This window comes from Zea mays, chromosome 7 (genome assembly GCF_902167145.1).
Source record: "Zea mays cultivar B73 chromosome 7, Zm-B73-REFERENCE-NAM-5.0, whole genome shotgun sequence".
Taxonomy (NCBI): Eukaryota; Viridiplantae; Streptophyta; class Magnoliopsida; order Poales; family Poaceae; genus Zea; species Zea mays.
This window is the reverse complement of record NC_050102.1, coordinates 90036279-90055636: the sequence shown is the minus strand read 5'-3', so window position 1 is coordinate 90055636 and position 19358 is coordinate 90036279. Positions and strand designations below refer to the sequence as shown.

At 42.9% G+C, this 19358-nt stretch overlaps 1 pseudogene; it reads left to right on the top strand.

Moving 5' to 3' along the window:
- The first annotated feature begins 1059 nt into the window (after positions 1-1059).
- On the top strand, positions 1060-4622 carry LOC103633996 (uncharacterized; annotated as a pseudogene).
- Positions 4623-19358: the final 14736 nt, after the last annotated feature.

The following is a 19358-nucleotide window of genomic DNA, read 5'->3' as shown; positions in this document are numbered from 1 at the left end:
TATGGTAGTTCGTAATGAAGTTTCCATAGATAGGCGGAAGAGATGCTAAAACGAAGTCAATGGCCAACTCTTGGCTTATTGGGTAGCCTACACTACAACACTTATGACCTTCTATGACGAATAGTCGATGACAATAAAATAATTCATCAATAAATCACCCTGTTTATGACAATTTTTAGAAGATGACTCAATATAGTGATGAAACTTTAACCACTGTCACTAAAATCGTCATAACTTACTCTAACATCATGTTTGTGACAATTTTCTATGACAATATAGGAATTGTCATAAGACTAAATCGTCATAACCTTCTCAACATAATAATTGTGATGGTATTGCATGTCAATGCACATTTGTCATAGACATATGATGTAATTTTTAAGAAAATATTGTTATCCATGTTAGCTCACATGACCCACCATCAAAGGTAGGTCCATAGGCTTTTAATGTTTAACATGTTAGCACATATGGCAATGCGGTTACCACAATCAATTATAAATTTATTTTCATAAAAATAAATAAAATCTAAAAAAATACTAAAGCGCATGAATATTATATATATAAATTAACCTACATCTTACAAGAGAAAAAAATTGAGCGCCCACAAAACAAAATCAAGACAGAATATATATATATAGTTATAGTATTTTGAGCCCTGGGCTTTGTGTAGGTTGAGAAAGCCACAACCACCCACACGACCAGCTGACCAGGTGAGTCAAGCGTAGCCAAACGGGACCACCCAAACAATCGTCAGACCATTTATGATCTCCTGCACAAACGTTTATGATGGTTACATTCCCGTTTTACGCAAACTAACACAACTCAGCGCGACGTATGGTCCACGGCTCCACGCCCACATTTCCGCCCCCGTTCGCACACCATGGCCCACCATTCGATCAATCGTGTCTGCATCCTGGCCAGACCCCACCGCATGCCCCAAACCTAACCACTCGCCCGAACATCTAGCAACCCTAATTGATTTCCTCGTCGCTCTCGCCGTCGTGTGCTCCCACAATCACCATCTCCAAGCGCCCCCGCCCCTGCCACACCGTCGTCTCCATGCGTGGCATCTCGGTCCCCCAACATCATCGCACGGTATTGCCTCACTCATCCATCTGCCATTTCTCGTCTTCGTGCACTCTTCCGTCGTCGCTCTACATCAACAGTGTCGCCAGATCCCACTCCCGCTCGCCATTGCTCGGCGATTTGGTGCGGTGGCTCCACAGCCCACGCCTCCACCTCACATGGTCCTACGCCTCTCGAGGCTGCTCTCTGGCCCCAGGCGGCACGCCATTCCCTCCCTCGTTCCTTGACTGCAAGCTGCCAAAAGCGGTCGGATCTGCGAGCATGGATCCTCCGAGGCAGCCAGACGCGGCGACCACCGTGGACCAAGAGCACGAGTGTCGTCCACCATCGTTTTGGCATCTTCCCCGACATGGATCCAGCGCCTCCATTCCGATGTCTTCCTCAAATGCTCAGATCCACCCCCTCCACCGCCTCTAGCCTCACGTCGCGCTTTGACAGCTCTCCTCGCCTCTAGCCCCACGTCCAGCAAGCCCCAGAGGAAGCCCTGAGGCGTATGGCTATGCGGCACCAGGATTGAAACAAGGACACAAAGGTAAGAACATCTATTAGTATTGAATCTGTAACACTGTGTTAGATGACAGACTTTGCCAAGGTTGGGGAAAGAATAAGGCAGTACGGGGGGCAGCTGGCAGCAAGGAAAGGTGGAGATTGTTGAGGAATCTAGGTTATATTTTCCCCTAAATAAACTAGACAAACCTAGGAGCAACTACATGATTTATATAATAAAGATATAGGCACCAAATTCTGTATCGGCTATAACTCAGATTTGGGTAGTCTGTGTGTACATCCACACTTTCAATCAGCTCAGTTGCCACGACCCTCTATCAGTCCCACCGACGCCATGAGAGCCCGAGAAGGCCAACCCCCGTTGACGCGAGGAGGACCATGGCGGCGAACTACTGGGCCTCCTGTGACAGTGCCATGATGATGGTGTAAAGATTTCCTACTCAGGTAGAGACTCTTGTAAAGGGCAAGTCTACAATGGTTGCTGAACCAGAATACAAGGCCACCTAGATCTAGATTACCTACAGGTACCTTTTTATGATAATTTTATACATAACTGATTTTCTATTAAAAGTTAACTTTAGTGTTTTTAAGCCTTTTTAAATTAGTATGATACAATCAGAATTTCAATAATGAATGCTACTTAGCATGCATGAGCTTTACGAATGAGCTCGTCTCATTTATTAAGTGGTCATGTAGGAGCTGCTGGCTATTCAGCAGCAAGGACCTTGCAATAGGGTTCTTTGGAACCCGCAACTTAAGATTTAAGCATCAACGACTAATTGAGATCATGAGTTATGTTGTGGTCATAGCAATATGTTCCTATGCGCTGTTGTCATTCGTATGATCTCCCAGATTTATATGCCAGTGTGTTTTATATGATCTTATATGCCAGTATGTTTGTGTATATTTTGCAGAAAAGTCATATATTCACATCTGGTGCTTCTGGAATGCAGCTATTACGAGGGGTGCTTTTAGAGCTGAAAAGCCAGAGTTGCTTATTGTAATTTTACCACAAAGTCTAAAGAAGCAGCCTCCTGAAGCCAAGAAGAACTGTTGTGTAAAGTAAGACTTCCTGATCGTATCATGCTTACTGTAATATTTCCCCACTAGTTTGATATCTGTTTATGAGCATCGGTGTATCTTGTTTGATTTTTATGTTGTTAATGCCGCATGTTCTAGATGGGTCAAAGGTTCATTTAGAAGAATTGAGATGGGTCAGTGTGTCACAAAACAAAAACAGAAAGCATTTGAGATTTGGGATTTGACGTTATGTTGTCTTCTATTCCATGAATGAATTAAGGTGTACATTCTGCGTCATATTGAAATTTACGCAATGAAGCCTACTAGTTTTTTATTCCTCTCTGTTTCAGCTTACTCGCTATTTGTTTACGAAACAGATCCATGATTTACACTAAAATTTATACTCATTTATGCTATTTTAGTTCGCGATTTACGCTTAAATCCTCTCAAGCCAGAACCCTCGCATGATTGGACGCTCGGGGTTTTCACGCCGTAATTGAGGCCACATTTGCTGTTACGAAATAGATCGACGATTTACGCTAAAATCCGTACTCATTTATAAGCAAAAAAGTGTGTTTATGGCAGGAAGGTACTTCCATTTCTTTTTCTGTCCCAAGTCATACCTACTATAAGATTTATAGTTATTGTCACTTTTTTTCTTGCATTTATGCTGACTATCAATATATACCAACTCTGTTATTTGAACTAGATGCTCTTTTAGTACTTTGTCTGATCAAGTCCATTTAGATTTCCCCCAAGTCAAACTATTTTACCTTTGACTGTAGATTTCTAAAACTTGACAGGCTGATGACACAATTCACATTATTACTAGGTTTATTATGAAAAAAACAGCATATTATTGACGATATTGCTATATGAAGTGTCATACTAAGAGACAGTTGATCGGATGGACGAGTGTATTATTTTAGTAGTTAGTGGTGCTTGTTTAGAACTAAGATTGCAAATACGCTGTGATGATTTGGGTATTATAATACAAGCCAAGCTGCAAATATGGAACCATGCAGCTTCCACAATTAGCCAAGTTATCTTTGGGTCCTGCTTTTAATTCTTGGGATTCCAAACTCATGTTTGGTCAAGACAAGGACATTATGACATTGTATATTCTACATACTTTTATTCTCTCTAATAATATGTTATTATGTAAATTGTTATAATTTCAAGCTGAGGAGTGAGGACTGATTATGCTCTGGTTTACCGAGTTATGAATTCCCACTTTGTCATGAAAATTACTTTAGTTTCACCATGGTCTGAACTGTATGTAAGGTTGACTCCAATGTTGAACAAAAAGTTGGTTATATACTGTGACTTCATAATTAGAGTTCCATATTGAAAAATGCATATAGTAAAATAAAAATGTTCTCCACATTTTAGTTCTCCAGTCTCTCAACCATGCAAAATTGTATGTAATCTTTTACAACTCTTTGTTTGTACACATCATTCTTTATGCATGTTTTGAGTTATGTTGAAATTGACCACTATGTTTGGCTTTTTGCATAGTGAGAATAAAACAAATAGTAGTGTCTATATGTTTGTTCTTTACTATCATGTAAGCTGTATATACACCAAATCAATGAATGATGCACCTAAGGCTTGGGTTTTTACTTTTTGAGTATTAATCCATGTAAACAATGAACTAAAACCCTTCTTACCTGTCATGTTTTGCAGGTGTAATGGGTTGGCTTTTGATAAACTCGAATGTGGAGGTGGCTTGCTACGGTAAGCCTTGTTACTGGCTTTTAAATCTGGCTTCCAAGTGTGCGATGTGGAACATGTTGATGATGTAAGATAGATAAAATACAGACATGATGGCGCTGTTTCATTTATTCAAGTGCTAAAGGATCCAATTTTCACAACCGAATCTCGAGACAGATTTGTAGATGTACGACCATCGCTAGCTCTTGCCTATGATCGTGTATGATTGCAACAATTCTGACAAAATATGTTGTACTTTATATTTTGGCATATTGTGCACAAAAACAAGTGTCTTCTATGACCATCGTGATTTATGCATTTTCAAACGAAATTTTATGACACTTCTTGTTGTGTTATATGCTTCCATAAAAACAGTCTTACTGCGTTTTACACTAAATTTATGACACTTTTTGATGTATTTTACGACAACCTCATGCGAGTCTTTTACGCACGAAATAGTGGATTCCTTGCCTGCTATAACGTCGACTGTAGTTTATGCCATGTTATACACAATTTTATGCTTTTGTATCAGTTTTACGCTAAAACCTTCTCAACGACATGTACAGAAACCTTCTAACAAAACTTGTGCGATATTCACGCTGTCAGTTGGGCTCCATTATCTGTTATGTAACAGATCCAGGATTTACGCTAAAACTTGTAACCGTTTACGCTGTTTTGGTTCACGTTTTACGCTTTGATTTGACCAAGTCAGAAACACATGCATCGGGCGTGTGCGGGGGTCTGTTTGAGCAGAATCCGGTAACTGTCTCTTTATTTTCGCGATTGTACAACACATCTTTCCTTATCTAAAACAGATCAAGATTTACATACTGCATGATTTATGCTGTCAATTACATGTCTTTATGCAGTCGTAAACGCTGTCCACAGTGTCATATTCGTTCCACGTGATTCGGGCATCAAAAGATTCCTTTATGCATGGTTTACGCATCTTTATCCATATATATATATATGCATTCGTATATTGCCTTACGCTTATCGTCCTGGATTCTTGGTCGTTGACTGCATGACTGACGTAAGCAGGCGGGTGCTGGACCGACCGCGTCCTGGATGGGGCTTCCATTAGTACGGGAAGCCTAGGGCTTCCATTACCTCTTCCCTATATATATATATATTATATATATATATATATATATATATATATATATATATATATATATATATATATATATATATATATATATATATATATATAAGCGCATACAAAATCAAGCTAGACAAAATAAAGAGATAAAAATTTGAGCACATAAAAAAAGTAGATATAAAAAACAGGTTTTGATCGTGAGACCTTTTGATCCTAGACCAACAAAATCAAGCTAGCTTCTCCAACCTCTGACTGTAACCAACCATTTTGATTACATGTGACCCAACTGTTGTGCCTTCTGCTAGCTTGCATTCCAAAAAAGGCTTTGGACACATTGAACCTTTCAGTCCTAGCCTAAGTCTGGAACATATCCTTGAGTGCCACGATCATATCGTGTGCCTCATGGTTTGTCTCAAACTGGACCTGCAGCTCAGGCTCCATGCAAGCAAGCATTAGGAAACTCACTTCAAGATTTGCATCCATTGCTTTTTTGTAAGCGGTTTTAGCTGCAGCAGTTGCATCTTCACTAGGATCCTCTGGTAGTGGGGTGTCTAGAACGTCTTCCTTTTTTTAGCCCTGAGAATAATTCTCAGGTTACAGATCCAATCCGTATAGTTTGTTCCATTTAACTTATCCTTTTCAAGAATTGATCACAAATTAAATGTTGGTGTGCTAGGTGCCATTTATTTACAACAAAATAATGCAAAATACTAAGACAAAAATATCCATGACATAGTAAATCATATTAAACATTTAATAGAATCTACTCCCACTAAAATCAATATCCCTCGATTGATATTTAGTGATTCAAAACCCACAACTAACAATTCTACTAGTGAGCTTTAGCATCACTGCTAGAAGACAAGGTAGATTGGTAAGCAACTCTTTGCTAATCATATCATATATGACTTCTGTTGTTGGGTGACATCTCTATGTCTCGGCTCCCAACCTAATGCCCCAAAGTTCTTAATCGTTGAGCTGACTTTGTTCAAGTTAACCAACCCTTTTTATAGTTCGTATCCGATATAAACCTATCTAGTCAAGGAAAACTGGTGCCACCCTAATTTCATAGACCCACCACCAATTGTACAAGACCTATGATAGTGCAAGGCTTGGAGAGGCATTTGATCTTAAACATTTATGAGGGAACGTGAGAGCACCTAGGGGGGTGAATAGGTGATCCTGTAAAAACTTGAAACTTAAAGCCACAAACTTGATTAAGTGTTAGCACAATGAAATCAAGTGGCTAAGGAGAGCTCTTGTGAACCACAATTGACACAGTGAGAACAAGCACAAGAGACACAGAGATTTATCCCGTGGTTCGGCCAAGTACAACACTTGCCTAGTCCACGTTGTGGCGTCCCAATGGACGAGAGTTGCACTCAACTCCTTTCAAGTGATCCAATGATCAACTTGAATACCACAGTGTTCTTTTTCCTTTACTCTTTCTCGTTTGCGAGGAATCTCCACAACTTGGAGCCTCTCGCCCTTACAATGAGATGATCACAAAGAAGCACAGATGTAAGAGTGGGAAGAGCAACACACACAAGCCTCAAAGCACGAGCACAAACACGCACACAAGTCACAACTTGAGCTCTAAGATCACACACGGAGTTCTCAACTCAAGAGGAGCTCAAATTGCTATCACAACGAATCAAATGCGCTAGAGAGATGTCTTGGTGCTAAGAGATGATCAAAGAATGCTTGGTATTCTCCTTCATGCGCTTAGGGGTCCCTTTTATAGCCCCACGGCAGCTAGGAGCCGTTGAGAGCAACCCAGGAAGGCAATTCTTGCCTTCTATCGACTGGTGCACCGGACAGTCCCGTGCACCACCGGACACTGTCCGGTGCAGATTTCTTTCCTATTCTAGCGCAGCCGATCGTTGACGATTTGGAGCCGTTGGCGCACCGGACACTGTCCGGTGTCCCCTTCAGACCGTTGGCCCGGCCACGCGTCACGCGCAGATTGCGCGGCTGACCGTTGGCTCACCGGACAGTCTGGTGATTTTTAGCCGTACGCCGCTGACGAAATCCCGAGAGCAGCCTTTTCACTAGAGCCAGCCTGGCGCACCGGACACTGTCCGGTGCACCACCGGACAGTCCGGTGCACCCAGACTGAGCAGAGTCTTGGCTGCTCGAGCCAAGTCTTTTCCATTTGTCTTTTCTCTGATTCTAGCACTTAGACAAATATGTTAGTACACAAAAACCAATGTACTAAGTCTAGAATCATACCTTTGTATTGATTTGCACTTTGTCCACCATTTGACATAGTTTAACACATAACCATTTGTGTTGGACACTTAATCACCAAAATACTTAGAAATGGCCCAAGGGCACATTTCCCTTTCAATCTCCCCCTTTTTGGTGATTTATGCCAACACAACAAAAAACAATATATAGAAGTGCAACATTAATGCAAATGAGAACAAGAATTTGTTTTGATTCAAATTTGGCATATTTGGATCATTCTTTGCCACCACTTGGTTTGTTTTTGCAAATCAAACTCAATTTTCTATCTCTAAGTCAAATTCACTTGTTGTGGCATAGAGAAAGATATTCCAAGAGAAATTGATCACAGATTCAAAAACTCCCCCTTTTTCCCATAATCAAACATTCTCCCCACAAAAGACCAACTTTTGACAAAAAGAGACACTTAGAGTATTTTGACAAAACAAAAGTTCTAACTCTATTATTTTCAAAATTCTCAAGTGGTAGCTGATCCATTTGCTTTAGCCTTAATTTCTCCCCCTTTGGCATCAAGCATCAAAACGGGATCATTTTTTGGCCCTTTTAACCTCATTGCCTCACCAAAATTGTCAATTAAGAGCAAAAGGCAATAAGAGATATGGAGATGAACTTGGAGTAAGTTACCCTCTCATCGGAGTGCAGTGGAAGTCTTTCATGGTCCAAGTCCACCTTTCCCTTTCAATCCACCTTTGAGACTAAATCAAGCAAGCTCAAACATATGGTTAGTCTCAAAGGGTCAAGTTGTAGCACATCTCCCCCTAAATATGTGCATCACTTGCAAATGGACTTGTGAGGTCCGAGAAGTGCTTGTACAACTTGAGCACCATAAATAAACAACAAAATGCATAAGGAACATGATCAAAGGCATAAAACACATGCATGCTATAAATCAATCTAAGTTCCGCGAATCTAAGACATTTAGCTCACTACGCAGCCTGCAAAAGGTCGTCTCATCTAGAGGCTTGGTAAAGATATCAGCTAGCTGGTTCTCGGTGCTAACATAAAACACTTCGATATCTCCCTTTTGCTGGTGGTCTCTCAAAAAGTGATGTCGGATGTCTATGTGCTTTGTGCGGCTGTGTTCAACAGGATTGTCCGCCATGCAGATTGCACTATCATTGTCACATAGGAGTGGAACTTTGCTCAGATTGTAGCCAAAGTCCCTGAGGGTTTGCCTCATCCAAAGTAGTTGCGCGCAACACTGTCCTGCGGCAACATATTCGGCCTCGGCGGTGGATAGGGCAACGGAAGTTTGTTTCTTAGAACTCCAAGACACCAGGGACCTTCCTAAGAATTGGCACGTCCCTGATGTACTCTTCCTATCAACCTTACATCCAGCATAATCGGAGTCTGAATATCCAATCAAGTCAAAGGTAGACCCCTTTGGATACCAGATCCCGAAGCAAGGTGTAGCGACTAAATATCTAAGAATTCGCTTCACGACCACTAAGTGACACTCCCTTGGATCGGATTGAAATCTAGCACACATGCATACACTAAGCATAATATCCAGTCTACTAGCACAAAAGTAAAGCAAGGAACCTATCATAGACCGGTATGCTTTTTGATCAACGGACTTACCTCCTTTGTTGAGGTCGACGTGTCCGTCAGTTCCCATTGGAGTCTTTGTGGGCTTGGCGTCCTTCATCCCAAACCACTTGATCAAGTCTTGCGTGTACTTTGTTTGGGAGATGAAAGTGCCGTCCTTGAGTTGCTTCACTTGGAACCCAAGGAAGTAGTTCAACTCGCCCATCATCGACATTTCAAACTTTTGAGTCATCACCCTGCTAAACTCTTCACAAGACTTTTGGTTAGTAGAACCAAATATTATGTCATCGACATAAATTTCGCACACAAATAAGTCACTATCACAAGTCTTAGTGAATAAAGTTGGATCGGCTTTCCCAACATTGAAAGCATTAGCAATTAAAAAGTCTCTAAGGCATTCATACCATGCTCTTGGGGCTTGCTTTAGTCCATAGAGCGCCTTAGAGAGCTTACATACGTGGTCGGGGTACCGTTCATCCTCAAAGCCAGGGGGTTGCTCTACGTACACCTCCTCCTTGATTGGCCCGTTGAGGAAAGCGCTCTTCACATCCATTTGGAACAACCTGAAAGAATGGTGAGCGGCATAGGCTAACAATATGCGAATTGACTCTAGCCTAGCCACAGGAGCAAAAGTCTCCTCAAAGTCCAAACCTGCGACTTGGGCATAACCTTTTGCCACAAGTCGTGCCTTGTTCCTTGTCACCACCCCGTGCTCGTCCTGTTTGTTGCGGAACACCCACTTGGTTCCCACAACGTTTTGCTTGGGACATGGCACCAGTGTCCAAACTTCATTTCTCTTGAAATTGTTGAGCTCCTTCTGTATGGCCAACACCCAGTCCGGATCTAGCAAGGCTTCTTCTACCCTGAAAGGCTCAATAGAAGAGACAAAAGAGTAATGCTCACAAAAATTAACTAATCTAGAGCGAGTAGTTACTCCCTTGCTAATATCACCCAATATCTGGTGGACGGGATGATTCCTTTGAATCGTCGCTCGAACTTGAGTTGGAGGGGCATGTTGTGATTCTTCCTCCATAACATGATCATCTTGTGCTCCCCTTGATCACACGCCTCTTCTTGATGAACCTGTTCATCGTCTTGAGTTGGGGGTTGAACCATTGTTGAGGAAGAAGGTTGATCTTGCTCCTTTTGTTCTTGTGGCCGCACATCTCCAATTGCCATGGTGCGTATTGCGATCGTTGGAACGTCTTCTTCATCTACATCATCAAAATCAACAACTTGCTCTCTTGGAGAGCCATTAGTCTCATCAAATACAACATCGCTAGAGACTTCAACCAAACCCGATGAGTTGTTGAAGACCCTATACGCCTTTGTATTTGAGTCATAACCTAACAAAAACCCTTCTACAGCTTTGGGAGCAAATTTAGAATTCCTACCTTTCTTCACTAGAATGTAGCATTTACTCCCAAATACACGAAAGTATGAAACATTGGGTTTGTTACCGGTTAGAAGCTCATACGAAGTCTTCTTGAGGAGGCGATGAAGGTAGACCCGGTTTATGGCGTGGCAAGCCGTGTTCATGGCTTCCGACCAAAACCGCTCGGGTGTCTTGAACTCTCCAAGCATCGTCCTCGCCATGTCGATGAGCGTCCTGTTCTTCCTCTCTACCACACCGTTTTGCTGTGGTGTGTAGGGAGCGGAGAACTCGTGCTTGATTCCTTCCTCCTCAAGGTACTCCTCCACTTGAAGGTTCTTGAACTCGGACCCGTTGCCGCTCCTTATCTTCTTCACCTTGAGCTCAAATTCATTTTGAGCTCTTCTTAGGAAGCGCTTGAGGGTCCCTTGGGTTTCAGATTTATCCTGCAAAAAGAATACCCAAGTGAAGCGGGAAAAATCATCAATAATTACTAAACCATACTTACTTCCCCCGATGCTAAGGTAGGCGACGGGTCCGAAGAGGTCCATATGCAGCAGCTCCAGGGGTCTTGATGTGGTCATCACGTTCTTGCTGTGATGAGCATTTCCCACTTGTTTACTTGCTTGACACGCTGCACAAGGTCTATCTTTTTCGAAAGTCACATTTGTTAGACCTAACACATGTTCTCCCTTTAGAAGTTTGTGAAGGTTCTTCATCCCCACATGTGCTAAACGGCGATGCCACAGCCAGCCCATGCTAGTCTTAGCAATTAAGCATGCATCTAGACCGGCCTCCTCTTTTGCAAAATCAACTAAATAAAGTTTGTCGTCTAGTACACCCTTAAAAATTAATGAACCATCACTTCTTCTAAAGATAGACACATCTACATTTGTGAATAAGCAACTATAACCCATATTACAAAGTTGACTAACGGACAACAAGTTAGATCCGAGCGATTCTACTAAAAACACATTAGAAATGGAATGCTCGGATGAAATTGCTATTTTTCCTAGTCCTTTAACCTTGCCTTTGTTCCCATCACCGAATATGATTGAATCTTGGGAATCCTTGTTCTTGACGTAGGAGGTGAACATCTTCTTCTCCCCCGTCATGTGGTTTGTGCATCCGCTGTTGATAATCCAGCTTGAGCCCCCGGATGCATAAACCTGCAAGGCAAATTTAGGCTTGGGTCTTAGGTACCCAACTCTTGTTGGGTCCTGCAAGGTTAGTGACAATAGCCTTAGGGACCCAAATGCAAGTTTTATCTCCCTTGCATTTTGCCCCTAATTTCCTAGCAATCACTTTCTTATCCTTTCTACAAATTGCAAAGGAAGCATTGCAAGCATGATAAATTGTAGAAGGTTCATTACTTGCTTTCCTAAGTACATGAACAACATTTCTCCTAGGCGTATGATGCACAATAGAAGAACTAGAAGCAGGCATAGCATATGAATCATAAGAATAATTCCTATAAGCATTTCTAGAGAATTTTCTATCACTATAAATGAAAGCATGATTCTTTTGAACACTATTAGCCATTAGCCATAGGGGCCTTCCCTTTCTCCTTGGCGGAGATGGGAGCCTTATGACTTGTTAAGTTCTTGGCTTCCCTCTTAAAGCCAAGCCCATCCTTAATTGAAGGGTGTCTACCAACAGTGTAGGCATCCCTTGCAAATTTTAGTTTATCAAATTCATTTTTGCTAGTCTTAAGTTGGTCATTAAGACTAGCCACTTCACCATTTAGTTTTGCAATAGAAGTAAGGTGCTCAACACATGCATCAACATTAAAGTCCTTACACCTATTGCAAATCACTACATGTTCTACACAAGAACTAGATCTATTTGCTACTTCTAGCTTAGCATTTAAATCATCATTAACACTTTTTAAACTAGAAATAGTCTCATGGCAAGTAGATAATTCACAAGAAAGCATTTCATTCCTTTTAACTTCTAAAGCAAGAGATTTTTGGACATCTACAAATTTATCATGCTCTTCATACAAAAGATCCTCTTGCTTTTCTAACAATCTATTCTTGTCATTCAAGGCATCAATTAATTCATTGATTTATCAATTTTAGTTTTATCTAAACCTTTGAATAAACTTGCATAGTCTATTTCATCATCGCTAGATTCATCATCACTTGAAGAAGCATATGTATTAGTATTCCTAGTGCATACCTTCTTTTCCTTTGCCATGAGGCAGGTGTGATGCTCGTTGGGGAAGAGGGATGATTTGTTGAAGGCCGAGGAGGCAAGTCCTTCGTCGTCGGATGAAGAGCAATCCGAGTCCCACTCTTTGCCAAGGTGTGCCTCGCCCTTCGCTTTCTTGTAAGTCTTCTTCTTTTCCCTCTTATTTTCTTGATCCTGGTCACTATCATTATCAGGACAGTTAGCAATAAAGTGACCAACCTTACCACACTTGAAGCAGGAGCGCTTCCCCTTCGTCTTGCTTTTGTTGAGATGCTCCTTGCGACCTTTGAGCGCCGTCTTGAAGCGCTTGATGATGAGGGTTATTTCATCTTCATTTAGTCCGGCCACCTCAACTTGCGCCACTTTGCTAGGTAGTGCCTCCCTGCTACTTGTTGCTTTTAGAGCAATGGTTTGAGGCTCGTGGATTGGGCCATTTAACGCCTCATCAACATATCTCGCCTCCTTGATCATCATTCGCCCGCTTACGAACTTTCCAAGTATCTCCTCAGGCGTCATCTTGTTGTACCTAGGATTTTCACGAATAGAGTTTACAAGATGTGGATCAAGGATGGTGAAGGACCTTAGCATAAGCCTGACGACGTCGTGGTCCGTCCATATCGTGCTTCCATAGCTCCTTATTTTGTTGACTAGGGTCTTGAGCCTGTTGTAGGTTTGAGTTGGCTCCTCCCCCTGATCATCGCGAATCTTCCTAGTTCACCTTCCACCAACTCCATCTTAGTGAGCATGGTGACGTCGTTCCCCTCATGCGAGATCTTGAGGGTGTCCCAGATTTGCTTGGCGTTATCCAAGCCGTCACCTTATGATATTCTTCCCTGCACAATGATGCTAACAACACAGTAGTAGCTTGTGCATTTTTGTGAATTTGTTCATTGATAAATATGGGACTATCCGTACTATCAAATTGCATTCCATTTTCTACTATCTCCCATATGCTTGGATGGAGAGAGAACAAGTGACTACGCATTTTGTGACTCCAAAATCCGTAGTCCTCTCCATCAAAGTGAGGAGGTTTACCAAGTGGAATGGAAAGTAAATGAGCATTGGAACTTTGCGAAATACGAGAATAATCGAAAGAAAAGTTCGAGTTAACCATTTTCTTTTTCTCCTCGTATTCGTCGTCCTTTTGGGAAGAGGAAGACTCGTCACTGTCGTAGTAGACTATCTTCTTGATCCGCCTCTTCTTCTTCCCGTCCTTCTTTTGACTCGAGCCGGAGTCAGTGGCTTTGAGGTCCCTCGACTCGTTGAAGATGGACTCCTTCTCCTTGTCGTTGACCACCATCCCCTTTCCCTTAGGATCCATGTCTTCGGGCGATTAGTCCCTTTCGTGAAGAGAACGGTTCTGATACCAATTGAGAGCACCTAGAGTGGGGGTGAATAGGTGATCCTATAAAAACTTGAAACTTAAAGCCACAAACTTGATTAAGTGTTAGCACAATGAAATCAAGTGGCTAAGGAGAGCTCTTGTGAACCACAATTGACACAGTGAGAACAAGCACAAGAGACATAGAGATTTATCCCGTGGTTCGGCCAAGTACAACACTTGCCTAGTCCACGTTGTGGCGTCCCAATGGACGAGAGTTGCACTCAACTCCTTTCAAGTGATCCAATGATCAACTTGAATACCACGGTGTTCTTTTTCCTTTACTCTTTCTCGTTTGCGAGGAATCTCCACATCTTGGAGCCTCTCGCCCTTACAATGAGATGATCACAAAGAAGCACAGATGTAAGAGTGGGAAGAGCAACACACACAAGCCTCAAAGCACGAGCACAAACACGCACACAAGTCACAACTTGAGCTCTAAGATCACACACGGAGTTCTCAACTCAAGAGGAGCTCAAATTGCTATCACAACGAATCAAATGCGCTAGAGAGATGTCTTGGTGCTAAGAGATGATCAAAGAATGCTTGGTATTCTTCTTCATGCGCTTAGAGGTCCCTTTTATAGCCCCATGGCAGCTAGGAGCCGTTGAGAGCAATCCAGGAAGGCAATTCTTGCCTTCTGTCGACTGGTGCACCGGACAGTCCGGTGCACCACCGGACACTGTCCGGTGCAGTTTTCTTTCCTATTCTAGCGCAGCCCACCGTTGACGATTTGGAACCGTTGGCGCACCGGACACTGTCCGGTGCACACCGGACAATCCGGTGCCCCCTTCAGACCGTTGGCCCGGCCACGCGTCACGCGCGGATTGCGCGGCCGACCGTTGGCTCACCGGACAGTCCAGTGCACCACCGGACAGTCCGGTGATTTTTAGCCGTACGCCGCTGACGAAATCCCGAGAGTAGCCTTTTCACCAGAGCCAGCCTGGCGCACCGGACACTGTCCGGTGCACCACCGGACAGTCCGGTGCACCCAGACTGAGCAGAGTCTTGGCTGCTCGAGCCAAGTCTTTTCTATTTGTCTTTTCTCTGATTCTAGCACTTAGACAAATATGTTAGTACACAAAAACCAATGTACTAAGTCTAGAATCATACCTTTATATTGATTTGCACTTTGTCCACCATTTGACATAGTTTAACACATAACCATTTGTGTTGGACACTTAATCACCAAAATACTTAGAAATGGCCCAAGGGCACATTTCCCTTTCAGAACGTCCTACTCATATCATCGCACGCAAGAACATATATGCAACATGAACAAGTAGAACATTAAGAATGACATTCACAGGATAGTTGTGATTCGGTATGGCTTGTTGTCACATGGTGATCACCATCTCCAATAATCTGTCCATCATGATGATCTCCATCTCAATGATATAGATATGCCATCCTTTAGGTGATGATTCCTTCAAGACATATGTAACGTATGCTAGTAACCAAATTACATATACGCTTCAAATCATCACATGTTGACACGCAAGTCATTACATTAAATTTTGACAATACATATGGCTCCAGTCGTATTGCCCTGGTCATGACACGTAGGTCATGAATAATTCATTAATATGCATCATATACACACAACAGCCATACCGATCACAAGATGTCCTACAAAAACAGGTTAAACAAACATGTTTCTATATGTTCGTCACTACAACAGATAGCCACGGCGGTCCTGCTGGCCGGTATGTATGGAAAATCCACTGAAAATCTCATGTGATTGATCAAATCATGTAACACCGTGAATTTGGGGGTATAAAATTTCTTATCTAGTACCTACAAAATTCAGGTATTATCTCCTTTCTTCTCTCTATAGATTTCTTTCTTTCCTATTTAGTAGAGGTTGGGATAATTATTTTGAGATGTATTAATACTATAGGGGATTAAAACCTAAAGGGATGTGAAGTGTACATCATGTTGAACCGTAAGTTCTAATTGTTTTACCTTGTTTGATGCATATGTTTGTGGAGTTTATATTTGAATTTGGGGAAAATTTGTGTTGAGTTCATAAAAGGAAAAAAGGAGAAAAAAATTGTTTTCTTCCCCCTCTCGGCCTAGGCCCACCCAGTCGCCGCCCCACTCCCCCTACTCGCCTTGGGCATGCATCGGCGCATGACCCACGAGCACCAGCGCTCCATGTCTCGTCCGAGGGGAGCCTGCACCGCGGGTCCCACTTGTCACTCTCTCCCCCTCCTTGCCTACGGGTCCCCCTGTCGTCTTCCCCCTCAACCCCCGCACAACTTGCCCACTCTGCTCTGCCTGCACACACGTCGCGGAGCGCGCGCATGTCGCGCAACTCGCCAACCGCCCCACACCCCTCCCCCTTTCAAAAATCCCCTCATCGCACTCACCTGCCCCCCGTTGCCCCGACGCCCCGCACCACCGAGCCACCCTACGCGATCACCTCCCTCTCCCGCCGTGAGCACGGCGAGCTCGCCGCACCTCAACAAAACGGTGTTGTGGAGAGAAAGAATATAAATCTTATGGATATGGTAAGGACCATGCTTGAAGAATACAAGACATCAGATCGGTTTTGGGTGGAGGCAATTAACACCGCTTGCTACTCCATCAACCGGCTCTACCTTCACTGAATCCTCAAGAAAACATCATATGAACTCCTCACCTGTAAAAAGCCCAATGTTTCTTATTTTAGAGTTTTTGGAAGCAAATGCTTTATTCTTGTTAAGAGAGGTAGAAATTCAAAATTTGATCCTAAAGCAGTAGAAGGCTTTTACTTGGTTATGACTCAAACACAAGGGCATATAGAGTCTTCAACAAGTCCAGTGGATTAGTTGAAGTTTCTTGTGACATTGTGTTTGATGAGACTAATGGCTCTCAAGTAGAGAAATTTGATTTTGATGAGTTAGATGATGAAGAGGCTCTGTACATCGCGCTAAGGAACATGTCTATTGGAGAGGTGTGTCCACAAGAACCCGAAGAGCCCTCACAAGCACAAGATCAACCATCATCCTCCATACAAGCATCTCCACCAACTCAAGATGAGGAACTAGCTCAAGAAGAAGAAGATCAAGTTCAAGACAATGAGCCACCTCAAGAAGAAGGCATTGCTACTTTTTATGTGGGGTTAGGCTGAAGTGGACTAGCTTTTTATGTGGGGTTAGGCTCAAGCAGTTGCTTTTAGTTGGTCAGGTATTTATTGTTAGTAGAAGCCAGATTTTATCATAAAACCCAAGTTATAATCCCAAAAAGTACCTCCTCAGAGAGGAAATACTAGAATTCATAATTAAAGTCACCATCATTAACCATCATCATTAAAGTCATCATCTGAGGTGTATCCGGAGTATCTCTAATCAAAGAGGATCCCAAGGCTGCTCTTAACCGTGAGCACGGCTGATATATCAGTTTCACTACCCTCTGCAGAGGTCGCACACTTTACCCATGAGTCGTGATTCCCGTTCTGCCCAGGGAGAGCTAATCCCCATTGATCACTTCCTAGGTGGTCCGGCAGGGTATCACTACGTAGCTGTTACAAAGATTCCCTAGAGGTCATAGCCGCCCGTTAGGTTTCTCCAGTTTGATAAACACAGTACCTCTCCCCGCAGGAGGGTGACTAACAAAAAGCAAAACGAAAGAACCTCGGCACTCAGCCTCGGCAGAGCAAGCACTGTGCCTGGACCCCATTGACGGCACGACGGCGAAGCAACTACACCTTTAGTTCCTCTAATTAATTAGCTAAGGGCATCCCATTTCACCCTCATGGTTGCACTGTTATCCCGGGTGGTCTCTCAACGAACAGGTCCTTACGGAGAGGTACTCGGGAAACAGCCCGAGTCCCCTAAATGCCACAAGTATATCATCATATCCAGAATAAAATCATAGTATCATCATTGTATCTCATCATGTTCATTGATTAAAGTAAAGCGCTAGCATGTGGCTAACCATAGTAACCCAAAAGGTAAATCAAGGACAAGGTAAATAGAAAGCTAGTAAATCCTTAGGTTTCAATTAAGTAATGCAGGACAGTGAATTATAAGGTAAATGGGACATAATGGGACTGAGGACACTTGCTGTGACGGAACCTCCCAAGTAATTAGGCCCACCTACAGTTGTCCTTGTCTAACAGACATCAGACACCCTGTAGATGTTCCTAAGTCACTTGACAAGCTCGGTATCTTTCCTTACCTTACCAGGAACGTTTCACCCGTCTTGCAGACATTACAGAACATCGGAGATAAAGAAATGCGGAAGCGATTACATAAACGTACATTTATTTAGAAAGTAAGATTAAGTTACTTATTATAGACCAGAGCTAAAAGTGAGTGCAGAGTAGTAATATTATACAAACCAAGGGAGGCACAGACTCCTCCCGATAAGCTATAAGCAAAAGATCCTAAGTGGAGGACCGAGTCCTCCCGCACTTCAGTCTAGTTTTTCTTCTTTGGGAACCACCTTGGCACAGAAGCAGCAGAAATCTGCTACTTTCTCACCTAAAAACAACGAAGGGATAAACCCTGAGTATGGAATTACTCAGCAAGTCTTACCCGACTAAAGAAAAGACTCTCAAGGGTATGCTGGTTATATGGGAGTCAAGGTAAGGCTTTTCAATAATCAAAGACTCTGTTTTGCAGAAATGCTTACTAAAGTGGATCCTTAAAAATCCAATTTTATTTGTCAAGTTAAGTAAAATTACCTGCACTAGAGTTCTTTCTACCCTAGTTCAATCACTGGTCCTGCACTAGCCAATTTCTTAACAAAAGCCCATCGTCTTTAGTGGAATGCTACGTGTAGGGCAGTGACCAAGTCTTCATAACCGCGAAGGTACGGCGATCCGAATCGATTATACTCAGCTGAGGATCTCCAATCACACGACATATGTAGCACTTAACCCTTGCATATGTCAACCCGCCACCAGGGTTCTTAAGACCAGATCAGGTTCACGCAAACCGAGAGCACAGCTACACCACCGTCCAGCCTCTTGCCACGGAGGGTACACGCTACTCTCGCCACCGCTCCACGCCCATTTCGTGTTATCTTATTCTGGCCTTAGTCTGCCCGAGGCAAGGCTTACCCATGACGAGGCATGTGACCAGTTAAAGGGTCCTCGATCATCAAGCCTACATCGACAAGGTCCTTAATCGACTCAGACGGAGACACTACACCGAGACTCTCTTCTCGTGCAAGTCACCCGCCCGGTCTCAGCTTAATCA